Source organism: Boleophthalmus pectinirostris, unplaced genomic scaffold, assembly GCF_026225935.1.
Source record: "Boleophthalmus pectinirostris isolate CB_2022bp ecotype Guang Dong unplaced genomic scaffold, ASM2622593v1 HiC_scaffold_10, whole genome shotgun sequence".
NCBI classification, from domain to species: domain Eukaryota; kingdom Metazoa; phylum Chordata; class Actinopteri; order Gobiiformes; family Gobiidae; genus Boleophthalmus; species Boleophthalmus pectinirostris.
The window spans coordinates 28,488,013-28,501,456 of record NW_026570971.1 but is presented as its reverse complement, the minus strand read 5'-3'; the positions used below and the strand labels follow the sequence as shown (position 1 = coordinate 28,501,456).

General features: G+C 40.8%; 1 long non-coding RNA gene across 1 annotated transcript; it reads right to left on the bottom strand.

Annotated features, from left to right (window-relative positions):
- Positions 1-280: 280 nt before the first annotated feature.
- Positions 281-740, bottom strand: LOC129409240 (uncharacterized). Its single transcript, XR_008632316.1, has 3 exons — positions 633-740; positions 475-548; positions 281-395 (listed from the first exon to the last, which is right to left on the bottom strand). It is a non-coding gene; the product is annotated as an uncharacterized LOC129409240 (long non-coding RNA).
- Positions 741-13,444: the final 12,704 nt, after the last annotated feature.

Below are 13,444 nucleotides of genomic sequence, written 5' to 3'. Positions count from 1 at the left end.
ATAAATAGATAAATAACACAAAGAACACAACTCAGTTAAATGGAAAAAAGAACTCTACTCACTATCCAAAAGAAAAATTCCTCACGATAAATACTGAAATCCAAAATATATTATTATAGCTTTTATATACAGAATGATAAATCAATATTGTTATCATCATGGCAGGTCTAGACACAGGTAGGTGACAGATCCTAAAGAAAAGCCATGCAGTCTCTCCTGTTGTCCTCCCAGGCATCAATGCTTCCCCTCCTGCAGCAGCAAGGCCAGCAACAGCATATTTGTCCTTTTCTTTATCTGCAGAGTTCACACATCCATACAGGGATGCGAGAAATGTCCTTTGTGTCCATGGACAAACAGGCTGTGTGAAACCATCTCTCACACCTTTCACACTGGATCTGTACATGAATGACATGAGATTTTCACAGAAATGCTGTTAACATAACTTGATATGAAAGTATTCTGTGTAGTACTTACCCAAAGAATTTCTTCTGACTGAGGCTGCAGTAATGTCCTCTGTCCACAAAAGGAACAGAAGTCCTCCTTGGAAACTAAAAAAAACCAAAATGAAAGCAACATAATATGTACCTCTTCTTCCATGGTAGTGTTTTTCATAAGTTAAATCTTCACATTACCTGATTGCTCAAGCATCTCCTCTGCCATCTGCTCCCTGAGTTGTGCAATGGCTCTTCGAGAAGGATTGATCTTGAACTCCTCTGGGATTTGTGGGTGGCACGTGAGAGTTTGACGAGCCATCTTTAAAAAATAAAATAAAATAAATCTATTGAAATCTGTAGCCTGTGGAAAGGTTAGTTACTGTGTCAGAAAAGCAGTTAACAGCTAACAACATAAAGTTAATGGGCTTTTGCACTTAATGTATTTAAGAAGTGGCCAGCCAAATAGTATAGAAAACAGTATTAGAAAATGCCTCACCTCCATCACAAATACCCCGCAACTCGTGCCATCCTGCTGAGCAGGGTGAGGGATGGTGGCAGCTTTCCACACTTGGCTTAGCCAGTCTTTCCGCCCACGCAAGTTAAACCTTGTTTTAAAGTATTTGCTGAAAACACAGAGACATAAGGACACAAAGTATTAAAAGTTATTGACATGATGTCTGATATACCACTTAATAAGATGACTTAACATCAGTTTTTATCCCTGTTCATCATCTAAAATGTATATATTGTACATGATAAACATGTCAGACCATGTCTTATATATGCCCTAGCTTATTGCTGCCATAGACCTTTTCATGTGTCATGCCGTACAATGTCCTCTTTTCCCTGTCTTTCGTCTCTTCTCAACTACCCCAGCTACTACTATCAAGTTGATATATGTTCTTTGGAGACTACATGCTACTACATACTAGTACTGATTGACCCCCTCACATACCCACCTACAGGCACTCTATTCTATTTCTACTTTCCCCCATGCTCCTTGGAGCTCTATACGTATGTTTTCTGTATGTTTCCTGTTATTTGTGTGCTCTATGTGTATGCTTCTTGTCTTGTAAAGTGCCTTGGGACAAATGCCTTGTTATCAACACTAACGATCAACACAAATTATGCTGATTTGAATTGAATTGAAATGAACTGAACACAATTGTTACCGGAAGCGTTTGGCAGCTTCTCTTGAGTCATCGAGGTCAGCCTCAGGATTAGCAGGATCCACAACAAATATTTGTGATGTTAGGGCATTCAGGTACTAGACATGTAAACAGAATGTTTTATTTAGAATAGTATGCCAAGCCATGAAGACTGTCCACAAACATGAAGGACATTTTTTTGGTTTACTTACAACAAACTTCCAGTGGTTCTGGTTAACATTGACAAAACCAATGAGCCCCTCATAATCATCAAAGTTCACCTATAGGCAATGATTTAATTAAACACAGTTACAAATCTTATTTGGTCCATGTACCTGTTTTTTAGCAGGTCATAGATGGAATCAGACCTTCATTACTTACATTTTTCAGACTTTGTCTTGCAACTTGGTTGGTGTCACCAAAGAGTATTACCCCTATTATGAAATGGTGCATTTGGTAGAGCCGGCACAGTCCCCCCAATTTTTTTGCTGTGCTTTGGATGTAGAATTCAATTGTCTACGACTCACTTTATTGTAGTCTATATATTTTGTATTATTATTAACACTATATTACAGTTAACAAAAATACATGTTCACTTACATCGCCAGTCAGAAGATTGTGTGGCCTCAGTGTCATGAAATCCCTGAAAGAATCATTGAATCATTGCTGTACTGTGTCACTGCAATGACAACTTCACATTCACGTTTTTTCCAAAGAATCTGTGTTGAGGTCAGAGGTAATTTTTAGGTACACACAAGGACATAAATATACAAGAAAACAAATTTGTCCATTTGTTACTTAACTGGAGATGGGGGCTAGTCTGTAAGTGTGTTTGAGCGTGTGTGCTTAAGGTTACATTTATAAGGTACATGTGAACACAATAGCAATGAGAAGGAAATGAGAATATGGTGAGGAAGATAAATCCCTATAAGAGTTAAAACATACCTTAGATTCTTGCCCATGTGTGGCTCCTGTGTCCTCTTGCACATCAGCTGCACTGACAGACACCTGAAGGACATCACCTTTCGCTTGTTTTTGGGCAGCTCTGCTACGGCGTTGCCGAATTTCTCTGGGTTTTTTTGTTTTGGTAAAATCATTTTTTGGGGTATACTGTAATATTTTGATTTTGACTTTGTGACCTTTGAATCATCTTCTTTTTTTGCCCAGGTCTCCTCAGAATGAGTAATGTCTTTGGACAATCTTGGCCTGACAGTTGGGTGGTCAGGGAGATCATGGTGGAGTTGGTGCTCTACATATCTTCCTTTAAGAGACACATACACTCTTCTGATAAATGCTGCTGGACGCATTCTTTTTTTCTTCAGTAAGATGTGGTGTTTAACGATACCAAACCATGCCTCGACATGGCAATTTGTATCTCTGCCAGGCCCTCTGTCAATATTTTCTTTACTACTGTCCACATCTAAGGCATGGCGCCGTAGGTCTCCTAACATGAGACCACTCCACAGTGGAAATATGGGCATGTATGTCTCCAGCAAAGCCTTGATAATGCCTGGATTGTGGAAAATATTTTCTTCTGCGCAGTCCTCTGTTGAATCCATGGATGTATCAACATTTTCACATACCTCCCTAAAAACAGCTGACCATGGAGAGCCACCAACTAAAGACTTTGTGTCTTCAAGATCTTCAGACATCTTGATCTCTGGCATTTCCACATGAAGTATGTCCTCCTTTGAGCACTGAATTAGTTTCTGAAGTGCTTGAACGTTTTCCTTCACAACTGCTGTATTTTTCGGAGTGAGTAGAACACTGCATAGGGACCTGAAGATGTCTACACCTTCGATCAAAGATTTACTGTTTTGCAGTCTGGCAAAGATGAACACCAGGAATTCTTTGTGGCCCTTGTCCACCACATGCTTGCCAATTAATTGTGAAACAGCTTTAATGATATGCGCTGAGCAGAGGTGGACAATTGTGGTTTTTGCTATACTTTTCTGCCTCTTGCCCTGGCATATTGCAAAGCATTTCTTCAGGTATGTCTGCACATTTTCTTTGTTGAAGGCCAAGAGGACAGCCTGAATTAGTGCCCAACTGTAGTCCGTCTCCACTTTCCTCACTCTTCGGATTGTGAATCTGGAAAGGGTGTGCAAAAACCATTGTAGCCAATATGAGATGGAGGGGACGCTGTGTGTGTTTGTGAGGAATTCAGCTACAGGTAATGGGGGAACACCAGGGCCGTGACCAGGTAACACCAGAGCATAATATAACACCTGCCTTTTTTGGTCTGGGATTTTGGAAACTATGCTCCCTGTGGCATCTAAGTAGAGGCTCAGGGGCACACTCTTCCTTAGGTGTGCTACTAATATGCGTAAGCTGGTGTCTGTGTACATGTGTACACCAAATGGGTCGACCTGAAAAATCTGAATATAACCAGGGACATGTAAATAATTGGTGTCACATTCTCTAATAATATTCTGAGTCAAAAGAATTTCCAAGGCCACATTATCATGAAGATTCAGGCTTCTTCTGACCTCACTGGAAATTGCATTCAAGATGCCTCTGTTTAAGCATTTTGTGAAATTACCAGCCTTCAGCTGTGTCTGAGGGGTTTGACTTAAGAGTTGGTAGAAAGTTTTGCTAACACCCTTTTCTTCTGAAATTAATTTTGCTAGTCTGTCTCTTCTTAAATTTGATGCCTGTCTTTTTCTTCTGTGTTCTTTAAGGTGGCAAATGTTGCCCCGGCGTAAAACTGTAAAAAAGACCTTTGTTTGGCTTGCGGTTGGCTTTTGGTTTAATCGGAATGTATAGGTTGCTTTGCAACTTGGAAATGAACAAATTGCTTTGATGGAAAGATACCTCTTTCGACTTGAGGCAATGTAATGTGCTGGTACTTGAAGGCAAGAACACAGCAAGGATTGTGAATACTGAACTTACTATATAGGACATGTGTCCATGACTGTTTTAGTCTTCGAGACCCACTCTTAGGTTTAATTGTCTGCCATTCCTTTGAATTCAAATGAAATCGAACCCTCCTTGGTACAAAACCGATGTCTCTTTGGTGTTTGGTGTGGTCAGGCTGATCAGTTTTGTCCAGTGCTGACTCAACACTGCTGCTTTTTTCTTCCTCATGACATGAACTCGTTGGCATCACTTCTTCAACATCACTGCTTTTTTCTTCCTCATGACATAAACCCATTGGCATCACTTCCTCGACATCACTGCTTTTTTCTTCCTCATGACATGAACCCGTCGCCATCACTTCCTCAACTTCACTGCTTATCCCTTCCTCGTTACATGAACCTGTTGTCAATACTTCCTCAACATCACTGCTTTTTCTTTCCTTGTAACATGAAGCTGTGATCCTCACTTCCTCAACATCACTGTTGTCCCCCTCCTCATGACATGAACCTGTCGTCGTCACTTTTTCAGCACCACTGCAGTTTCCTTTGTCATGAAATGAACCTGTCGTCATCACTTCCACATCACTGGTTCTTCCCTCCATCTGCCTGTAATTTTCAATTCGGTCTCTGAGCCCTCTCCTATTGTTATTCCATATGACCCATAGCCAGTGTATTTTTGCTGAGTTTTCCGCTCCAAATAGAGTCACACACAACTCTTTCCAAATTCCAGCACTGTAGGACATCTCTTGAATATTGTGTTTTGAAAACTCCCTCACCACATATTCAGTGCCACCTGCCTCCTCCCATAGGTTTTTGCGAGATGCTACTTGCCGTTTTCTTCTTTGTGCCATTTCCTAAACAAATGCACATCATTATAGTTGATAATCAATTTGTTGTTTTTATTCATATCTAAATGTTTTCAATTTATTAACATTTATTTGTTTGTACTGTTTCCTGGTTTATTAAATATATACATTTTTTTCGCTTGCACATTTGTAAAATTGGTAAGGGTATCGGCAGACCCGCCGCCTCATATAGGCAGCTAAGGCGCTCGTCTAGAGCGCCACATGTGTCTAGGGCGCCATCTAGTGGTGGTCGTCACCATATTTTCTTAAGTCTACCTACCTAAATTGGAATTTCCACTGACCAAAATGCGCGACTGCAACACTCCACTGCAGGAGCGTAGTCCCAACCACATTTTAACAGACGTAACCCAACCCACCCAGATACAAGACGCTCCATTATACATTTCAACTCTTCATGCGTGAACAGATTGAATCATGAAGTCTCTAAGCTTTTCAACTTCACTAAGCAACGCCAAAACTCGGAACAGTGCAAATTTATGTCTTATGACTTATGTCTGCCTCACTCATGGTCCAAATACACCAACCGAAAATGACTCCCGTGACTAGCTATAGTCTGAAAGAATACTTTCCCATAAAGCATTGCGGCCAAGTTTATAGAGGCGTTTCCTGTTCTCAGTTTGAGGCGCATCCGCGGTGTTACAAATAATCCGTATGTTTTATATAGTGAATCTCTGGTCCACTGGCGAAAACACCGGGAGCAATATTTGCAAAGATGCATTTTACACACCCCCTGCCCTAGACCCCCTCACGGCTTCCACACGCTCTTTTCAAAACGCGCGTCTGCCACTGCATGTGCTACATTTAAAGATGCGATTTTAGAGCACAGATTTATGTTAGCTCCCTGACTTAGTCCGCTGGACTTTAGTGAGGGCGGTCGGGGTTCGAGGCTCGATGATGATACTGTTTTTTTTAGTTTGTTCTTTTCCCCTTTTGTGTGTTAACAGCATAATGAGCGTAAAGGGGAACAACGGTACTGAATGGGGGGCCGGGGGAGAGGGCGCCAACATCAAACTCGCATACGGCGGCTAATGGGCTAGAGCCGGCCCCGGGTATCGGTACACTGTATCAGGCACGTGCACATGAATATAGGTCATGAAGGTGCTTGTACTCGGTCTTGTCTCAGACTCGAGGTCTGACACTCGACCGAGTGCGATCATATGTAATTACGGCCGCGCGGCAATACACTTGCACTGGTGTGAGGGAGCGCGCTTGTCTTTTTCTAAACCAATGTGGTGCCCCCTCACAGGGCCCCCCTCACAGGCCCCCTTCGCAGGACCCCCTCACAGGGCCCTTCGCAGGGACCCCTCACAGGGCCCCTTCGCAGGGACCCCTCTCAGGGCCCCTTCGCAGGACCCCTCACAGGGCCCCCTCACAGGGCCCCTTCGCAGGGACCCCCTCAGAGGCCCTTCGCAGGACCCCCTCAGGGGCCCCCCTCAGGGCCCCTTCGCAGGACCCCCTCACAGGGCCCCCCTCACAGGGTCCCTTCGCAGGGCCCCCCTCATAGGGCCCTTTGGCAGGGCCCCCCTCACAGGGCACCTTCGCCTCACAAGGCCCCCTCACAGGGCCCCTTGAGGGGACTAAACCAGGACTAAACCAGGTCTAAAGAAGGTATAAAACCAGGACTAAAACAGGATTTAACCAGGACTAAACTATATTATATTACACAGAAAGGTCTCAAAAGACTGTTTTCGGAGGAAAACCTATGAGATAGAGTCTGAGAAAATAATCGCGTATATCGCGAGTCGCGTGTGTGTTTATGAGCGCAGCTGATTAAAGCCGCTATAACGCCAAAAACGAAGTATTTAAAAGTTAATAAGTTAGTCATTCCTGGGTCTATCACGTAAAATAAAAAATGTCTGACAGATAAAACCCACCTCTGTTAGAATATTTCAGTTGTAAATCGGATGGAGGACACGAGCGTATCGACACGGTCCGTCTGGGATGGCGTTGCCTCAGACTATAAATCAGACGGATTATTTGTCTGCTGAACATGCGCAGAAACATAAAAATAATCATCTTTTTTATTAAATAAAAAAATACATATTTCGAACTATTTTAGCACAAATTTTGTGATTATTTTCTTATTTTTTATATTTTTTGACCGAATTAAAATACTGTAAGGTAGCGACCTATAGCCTAAACTTAAATCTTATTTAAACCCTACCACCTGTCCATCCGCCCCACGTCAGCGGTACGCTCCTCGCCTTTTCGCGCTCTTTCTCCCCCAGTGTAAAGCGCTCACATGCTCTTCTTCTCAATGCGCTGATTAGAAGCGCAAGACGAAATGCGGCACAAAAACTAATCTAAATTTTGCTAGTGTCCGCACAGAGCAGTAGCAGAAGTTTGCCAATGAAAGTGCTCGAATGCATCTGTATTTGTTACGACGTGCTTTTGATAAATGTGCAGAGGCTGGTAAATACCACAGCAAGACTAGTAAGATAATGTCATTTCCAGTTGAAAAAACAGGTTTAAAAATCCTACCTCCGGTTTTGTGTAAAGTGCCAGTGGAAGTTCTCTTAATGAAGGGGTGGTTCTCAAACTGTGGGTGAGGGTCCAAAAAAGTGCAGTACAGTTTGCTTGGCTTATTATAATCTTAAATTAACATTTTATGTGTATACATATATATATATATATATATATATATATATATATATATATATATATATATATATATATATATATATATATATATATATATATATATATATATATATATACATATAGCTGTAAAATACAAATGTATGTCACAAACTACAAAGATGGTCTTGCTTCTCAGTCTTGTCTTTGTCTCGGTTTTGTCTTGATCTTGACTCTATGAGGTCTTGGTCTTGTCCTGGTCTCAGGACCCTGATGTCTTGGACAAGTGTTGGTCTCGATTAGTGTGGTCTTGGCTACAACACTATCTGGCAGTACATAACTTCTTTGAAATTGAAATAATGGATAACTTGAAATGCATTGCAAATGTGTGACTGTCATAAACAACCTAATGTCTTTTAACATGTCGCTGCTCTATGTCGCCTAAACTCTGTATTACTCACAGCAACTGAATATCCTCCATCAGAATCAGTTAGCAGATGTGTAGACTGAAAAGCACACTTGTTGTGAAATACTGCAGTGCTTTTCTTGAGGTGATTTGGAAGATAAAACACCGATAATAATAATTATTCCAAAATCTGTGCACACTAAGGACATGTTGTCTTTTTTGTAATTGTGTGCAAAGCAGCTGGCAAGTAAGATGATAAATAAATAATGAGTTAAATGTGTGTGTGTGTGTGTGTGTGTGTGTGTGTGTGTGTGTGTGTGTACAAAGCTTTTTGTATCACAATATCTGAGGTGCACAGTGTAAGAGTTAATGAGAATTAAGGCAGGAAAAAATATTGTACTTCTTATACAGCCTGGACATGTCAAAGTAATATGTTGTATTTAAATGAGTAAACATATAAGTCAAGTAAATGACTACGTAACATCAACAAACCAATTATTTATGGATAGTTTAGAAAACTGCACAAAGAAGAAAAAGACAAGCAGCATCCTGCAAAAACCTGTGGGAGGAGACAGGTGATTCTGAACCTGTGGTAGGGAGTTCTTCACTTGCAGTGGGTCTCCCTACGATGCTGAGCTTCACTTTGCAGTCAATTCCGTCTCTTTTGAAAAATAAATGTAAAAAAATTAGAAAAAATGCTTTTGTTGATTTTTGGTGAATTTTTTCATGTAATTATTGTGTCCTGCTTCACAGTAATGTGACCTAGGGGCAAATTGTGACCTGCACACAATAAACACATTTATTTGGAAACTACTATGCTCAACAGATTTGGAAAAAGTAGTTTGATTGATTTCTGGTGAATTTTTTCAAGTAATTATTCATTGAAAAAAAAGTCTGGATTTGCATATAAGAAAAGATGGAAAGCGGATGCATGCAACAAAAATTATGTTTAAGACTTTGAAACTTATTTTGATCCTCCTCTACACATATTTTGTAAGAACTGAACATCACTTGTTCATGTTGATGAAATTTGATAAAATCATACTGAATATGCATATTTATCTTATGTTACCTTAACATGAAAATGTGCCTTTTTTTATGTTTTTATTTTTTATGTATAATCGAATTCTGTCCTTAAAGGATTTTAATGCAATAAGAGTCTTTAGTTTTCCATAGTTCTGTGTTGTCTTAAACAGAATCAAACACACACAAATTAGTTTGGAGCTGGACAGTTTGAGGACTTATTCCAATGAAGACGCTCTGGTCTCTGCCTGTGGACACAGGGGTAACACATGATGACATGATGATGATTTACTCTGTACATGTTGAAACATACTTGAAGTACTTATTCATCTGTAATACAATACTGGATCAGAACAGAATCACAGTGAACATTATAATTGTATATTCATAAACAATACTCTCCATGTGCACTTTTCTTCCTCAAATGCAGTAACAGGTAGGGCATCTGGTTTAAAGTCCTCCTCGTGCCATATAACCCTCTAGAAACACATGAAAAATGTTCTCTTGGAAGTATATGCTGAAAAAATTATAATATAAATAATTTTATTTGGTCTACTTACTTTTATCTTCTGTGGTCTGTGTTTTGTTGGTTGGAAATATATATTTTATATTTTATTTTGTTTTACTCTTTTCATTTGAACTGGTAACCTCACTTTCAGAATGGTGCAAAAAATGAATAATGAACATCAGCGATAAGATTCATGAACTACAGCAGTGCTCTGAATATCACTCGGTTTGTGGACGATTCCAATCTTAGTTCAACTGTGACACTCTTGTGGATGGGCAGTGATGCAACAATTTGTTTCATGGAAACAAGCCTTAAAGCCATAAAACACCACAAACATGTTTTAACAATGAGAACATTTTAGGCCAGAGAAACATATAAAATCTTTGAAAAGTCTCACCTCCAGCTCTGCTCTGGTGGTCGTCCTGCTACATGCTGCAGAGGCTCCTGGAAGTGTCCTGTGTCCTGGTACATTTGAATATTCCCTCCCAAAGATTTGAAGAGGGGAATTCTAGAGGGAGGAGATTTACCAGAGAACTTTGGCGCCGTACATGGACTGAACCAGGACTAAACCAGGTCTAAACCAGGTCTAAACCAGGTCTAAACCAGGTCTAAACCAGGACTAAACCAGGACTAAACCAGGACTAAACCAGGTCTAAACCAGGTCTAAACCAGGTCTAAACCAGGACTAAACCAGGACTAAACCAGGACTAAACCAGGACTAAACCAGGTCTACACCAGAGCTGAACCAGGACTATAACAGGACTAACCTCGGACTGATTCCAGGACTGAAGAGGAGAACTAAACCAGAAGTGAACTAGGACTAAAACAGGACTCACTGTCAGGTCGGTCTTGAAGGTGACGCAGGAGAAAGGAGCGGCTCTGCTCCTCACGGAGGGAAGAGCGACTGTCGCCCGATCGCGCTTTACGGTCACCGTGCTCCGCGGGCTCACGGTCCTGATTTCAGCAACTATTTGCAGGTACCTGAGCCGGTGTAAGACTCTGTTACAGCGAGTAACTTCTACCTTCCTTCAGCGTGTCCAGAAGTACAACTTTTTGTGTGATGGTTTCATCTTCCTCTGTCTTTTGGGCGCGAGCGCAGGAGCCTTTGTCGGTGCAGAACATTTCATCGACATTGTGGATTTTGTCGGGGAGAAAACTTGCAAACATACAGCACTTCAGAGGACTGTAAACCAGGTCTAAACCAGAACTGACCCAGGTCTAAACCAGGTCTAAACCAGGTCTAAACCAGGTCTAAGCAGCGTAGACTTCTGCGTCGGTCCTTTCGCCCGCGGTCACCTGACGGTCTACACGGGCGTCTCCGGTGTTTCACCGCTGCTGATCTCGCGGTGATTTTAGCGAATTTGTATGAAGAAAAACCCACCACTTCAATCCAGGTTAAAAAAACATTGTAACGCGCGTTACTCACATTTGTACCGAGTAAAATATTACTATTTCTTCCCCTGTGATGCCGAACATTACTGCGTTACAGCAAAAAAGCAATGCATTACTGTAAATCGTTACTTTTATAACGCGTTACTCCCAACACTGATCTTCACCCATTACGCAGCGACGAGAAGCGCGAACAAGGACCTAAATTTAAGCAGTGCAAACTAACTCCACAGTAGAGGACGAGATATGCAGTAGTTTTCTTCAGAAGTGCGCAAAGGGTATAGTTACAATTTATGTTTTTATGCAAATTAATGGCCAATATTATTAAGAAAATACTTTTCAGTCATTGAATAACTTTATATCTATGTTCATTCATATTTTAAAACAGAGTAGGCAACTATACACGGTTCAGGTATAACTCCAAATGCGCACGCAAATAAACGCACAGCTGATGTCACGAAGACTGACCTGCGCTTCAGTTTCGCTTTTGTTTCTCGTTTTCTGCACTTTATATAAAAGGCAGCGCATGGAGCATGTGCTCTTACTTTGATTAATAACTTTACGCTTTTGCTACTCGGAGGAGGACGGAGGAGAATTATGGAGAACTTTAGGCAGATTCGTTTGGATACATCTTTACTTACTTACATCTTATATATTTACCAATGAGGAGCAGGGTTTTTGCGGAGTTTTGGTTCATATTATGTTTGGCTTAAATGTGACTGGATGTGGATTTATTATGACGCACTTTGGCTTTGAGACTCTATAAACGCCCCGCACTGGAGACTGGGTGTTTTCGGGTGGATACAAGTTTCACGCTGCACCTTGTTTCTTCAGCTCATCTGTTTTACCGGTAAGAGACACACTGCACTTAGTTTGGACACATGTAGGACATGCTCAACATGTTAAACATGAGCGCTGTTTGTGCAGTACATTTGCGCAGAGCGCAGTACTGACGCGTGAACACCTGCACTACTGATACACTGAAGTGAAATTAAAGTGTGTGTTGGCTCTTTGACGCTCATTATTACCAGTTTTTTAGTACTTACCAGTATTTACCGAAACAGAGTTTCGATACCCAACGCTACCTGCACAGACTATAGGCTCGTGCAAGTCCAGTTCTATGGTGTACTGGCACTAAAATATTTGGAATGTGAAATGTGCAAGTGAAAGTCGGTTTCTTAACCTGTGGGCGAGGGTCCAAGGGAAGGACTTATAAGGCTTTATATTTGTGAAGCTCATGAAGCCAAAATTAACTTTAAACATACAGAAAGTAAATCAGAAGTAATGCAAAGTAGTGTAACTCCATTACATATGAGGGACAATACTGCATTACAAAATGTTACACTGCAAAAGGCAATATGTATCACAGTTTCAGATTAACTTGCTCATTGGTCCCAGCATTGGTCCCAGATGACAGCAACCAGGACTATAGATGTTCTGTCATATTTATCTATAATCACATTAGTTCTAGTTGTCACCTGCCCATATGGGTCTGACAACCTGAGACACGTTGAGGCTCTTAGATCTGAGTGGAAACAAGAGAGAACAATTTAATGAGAAGACCAATGATAATCGTTTTCATCTCATATACATACAAATTTGGACACACTTTTTCATGTATGCTTCTTTTTTCCCTCCATATTTACACTGTGGAGTGTAGTGTGAAATGATTTAAACTTGTTTTATATATTTGAGATTCTGCCCCACTCTCTCAAACCATTTAGTCATTGTGGTCATGTTATGTTGGTATTCATATGAAAAAAAGTTTTTATATGCCTGTGCTAGAGTTCTAGTCAAGACTGCGTTAACTGAGGCCAAGACCTGTCCGAGACCTCAGGGTCCTGAGACCAGGACAAGACCAAGACCTCTGAGGGTCGAGACCAAGACCACAGCCCATCGAGACCAAATCATGACCATCTTTGTCATTTTTGACATTTATTTGGATTTTACAGTTATTTTGGCACATATATATCAATGTTTTTAGAAATCTATCTCCATTTTATCTGATAAATGTTAATTTAAGATTAAATTAAGACAAGCAAACTGTACTGTACTGAACACTGCCCTTTTTTAGACTCTCACCCACAGTTTGAGAACCTTTTCTTTAAGAAAACTTCCATTGGCATTTTACACAAAACTGCTTCAAAGTGAATAAAGTGGGTAGGATTTTTAAACCCGTTTTGTTTCTAACTGGAGTTACTTCTCTTACTGGTTTTGCAGTGGGATTTACCACAT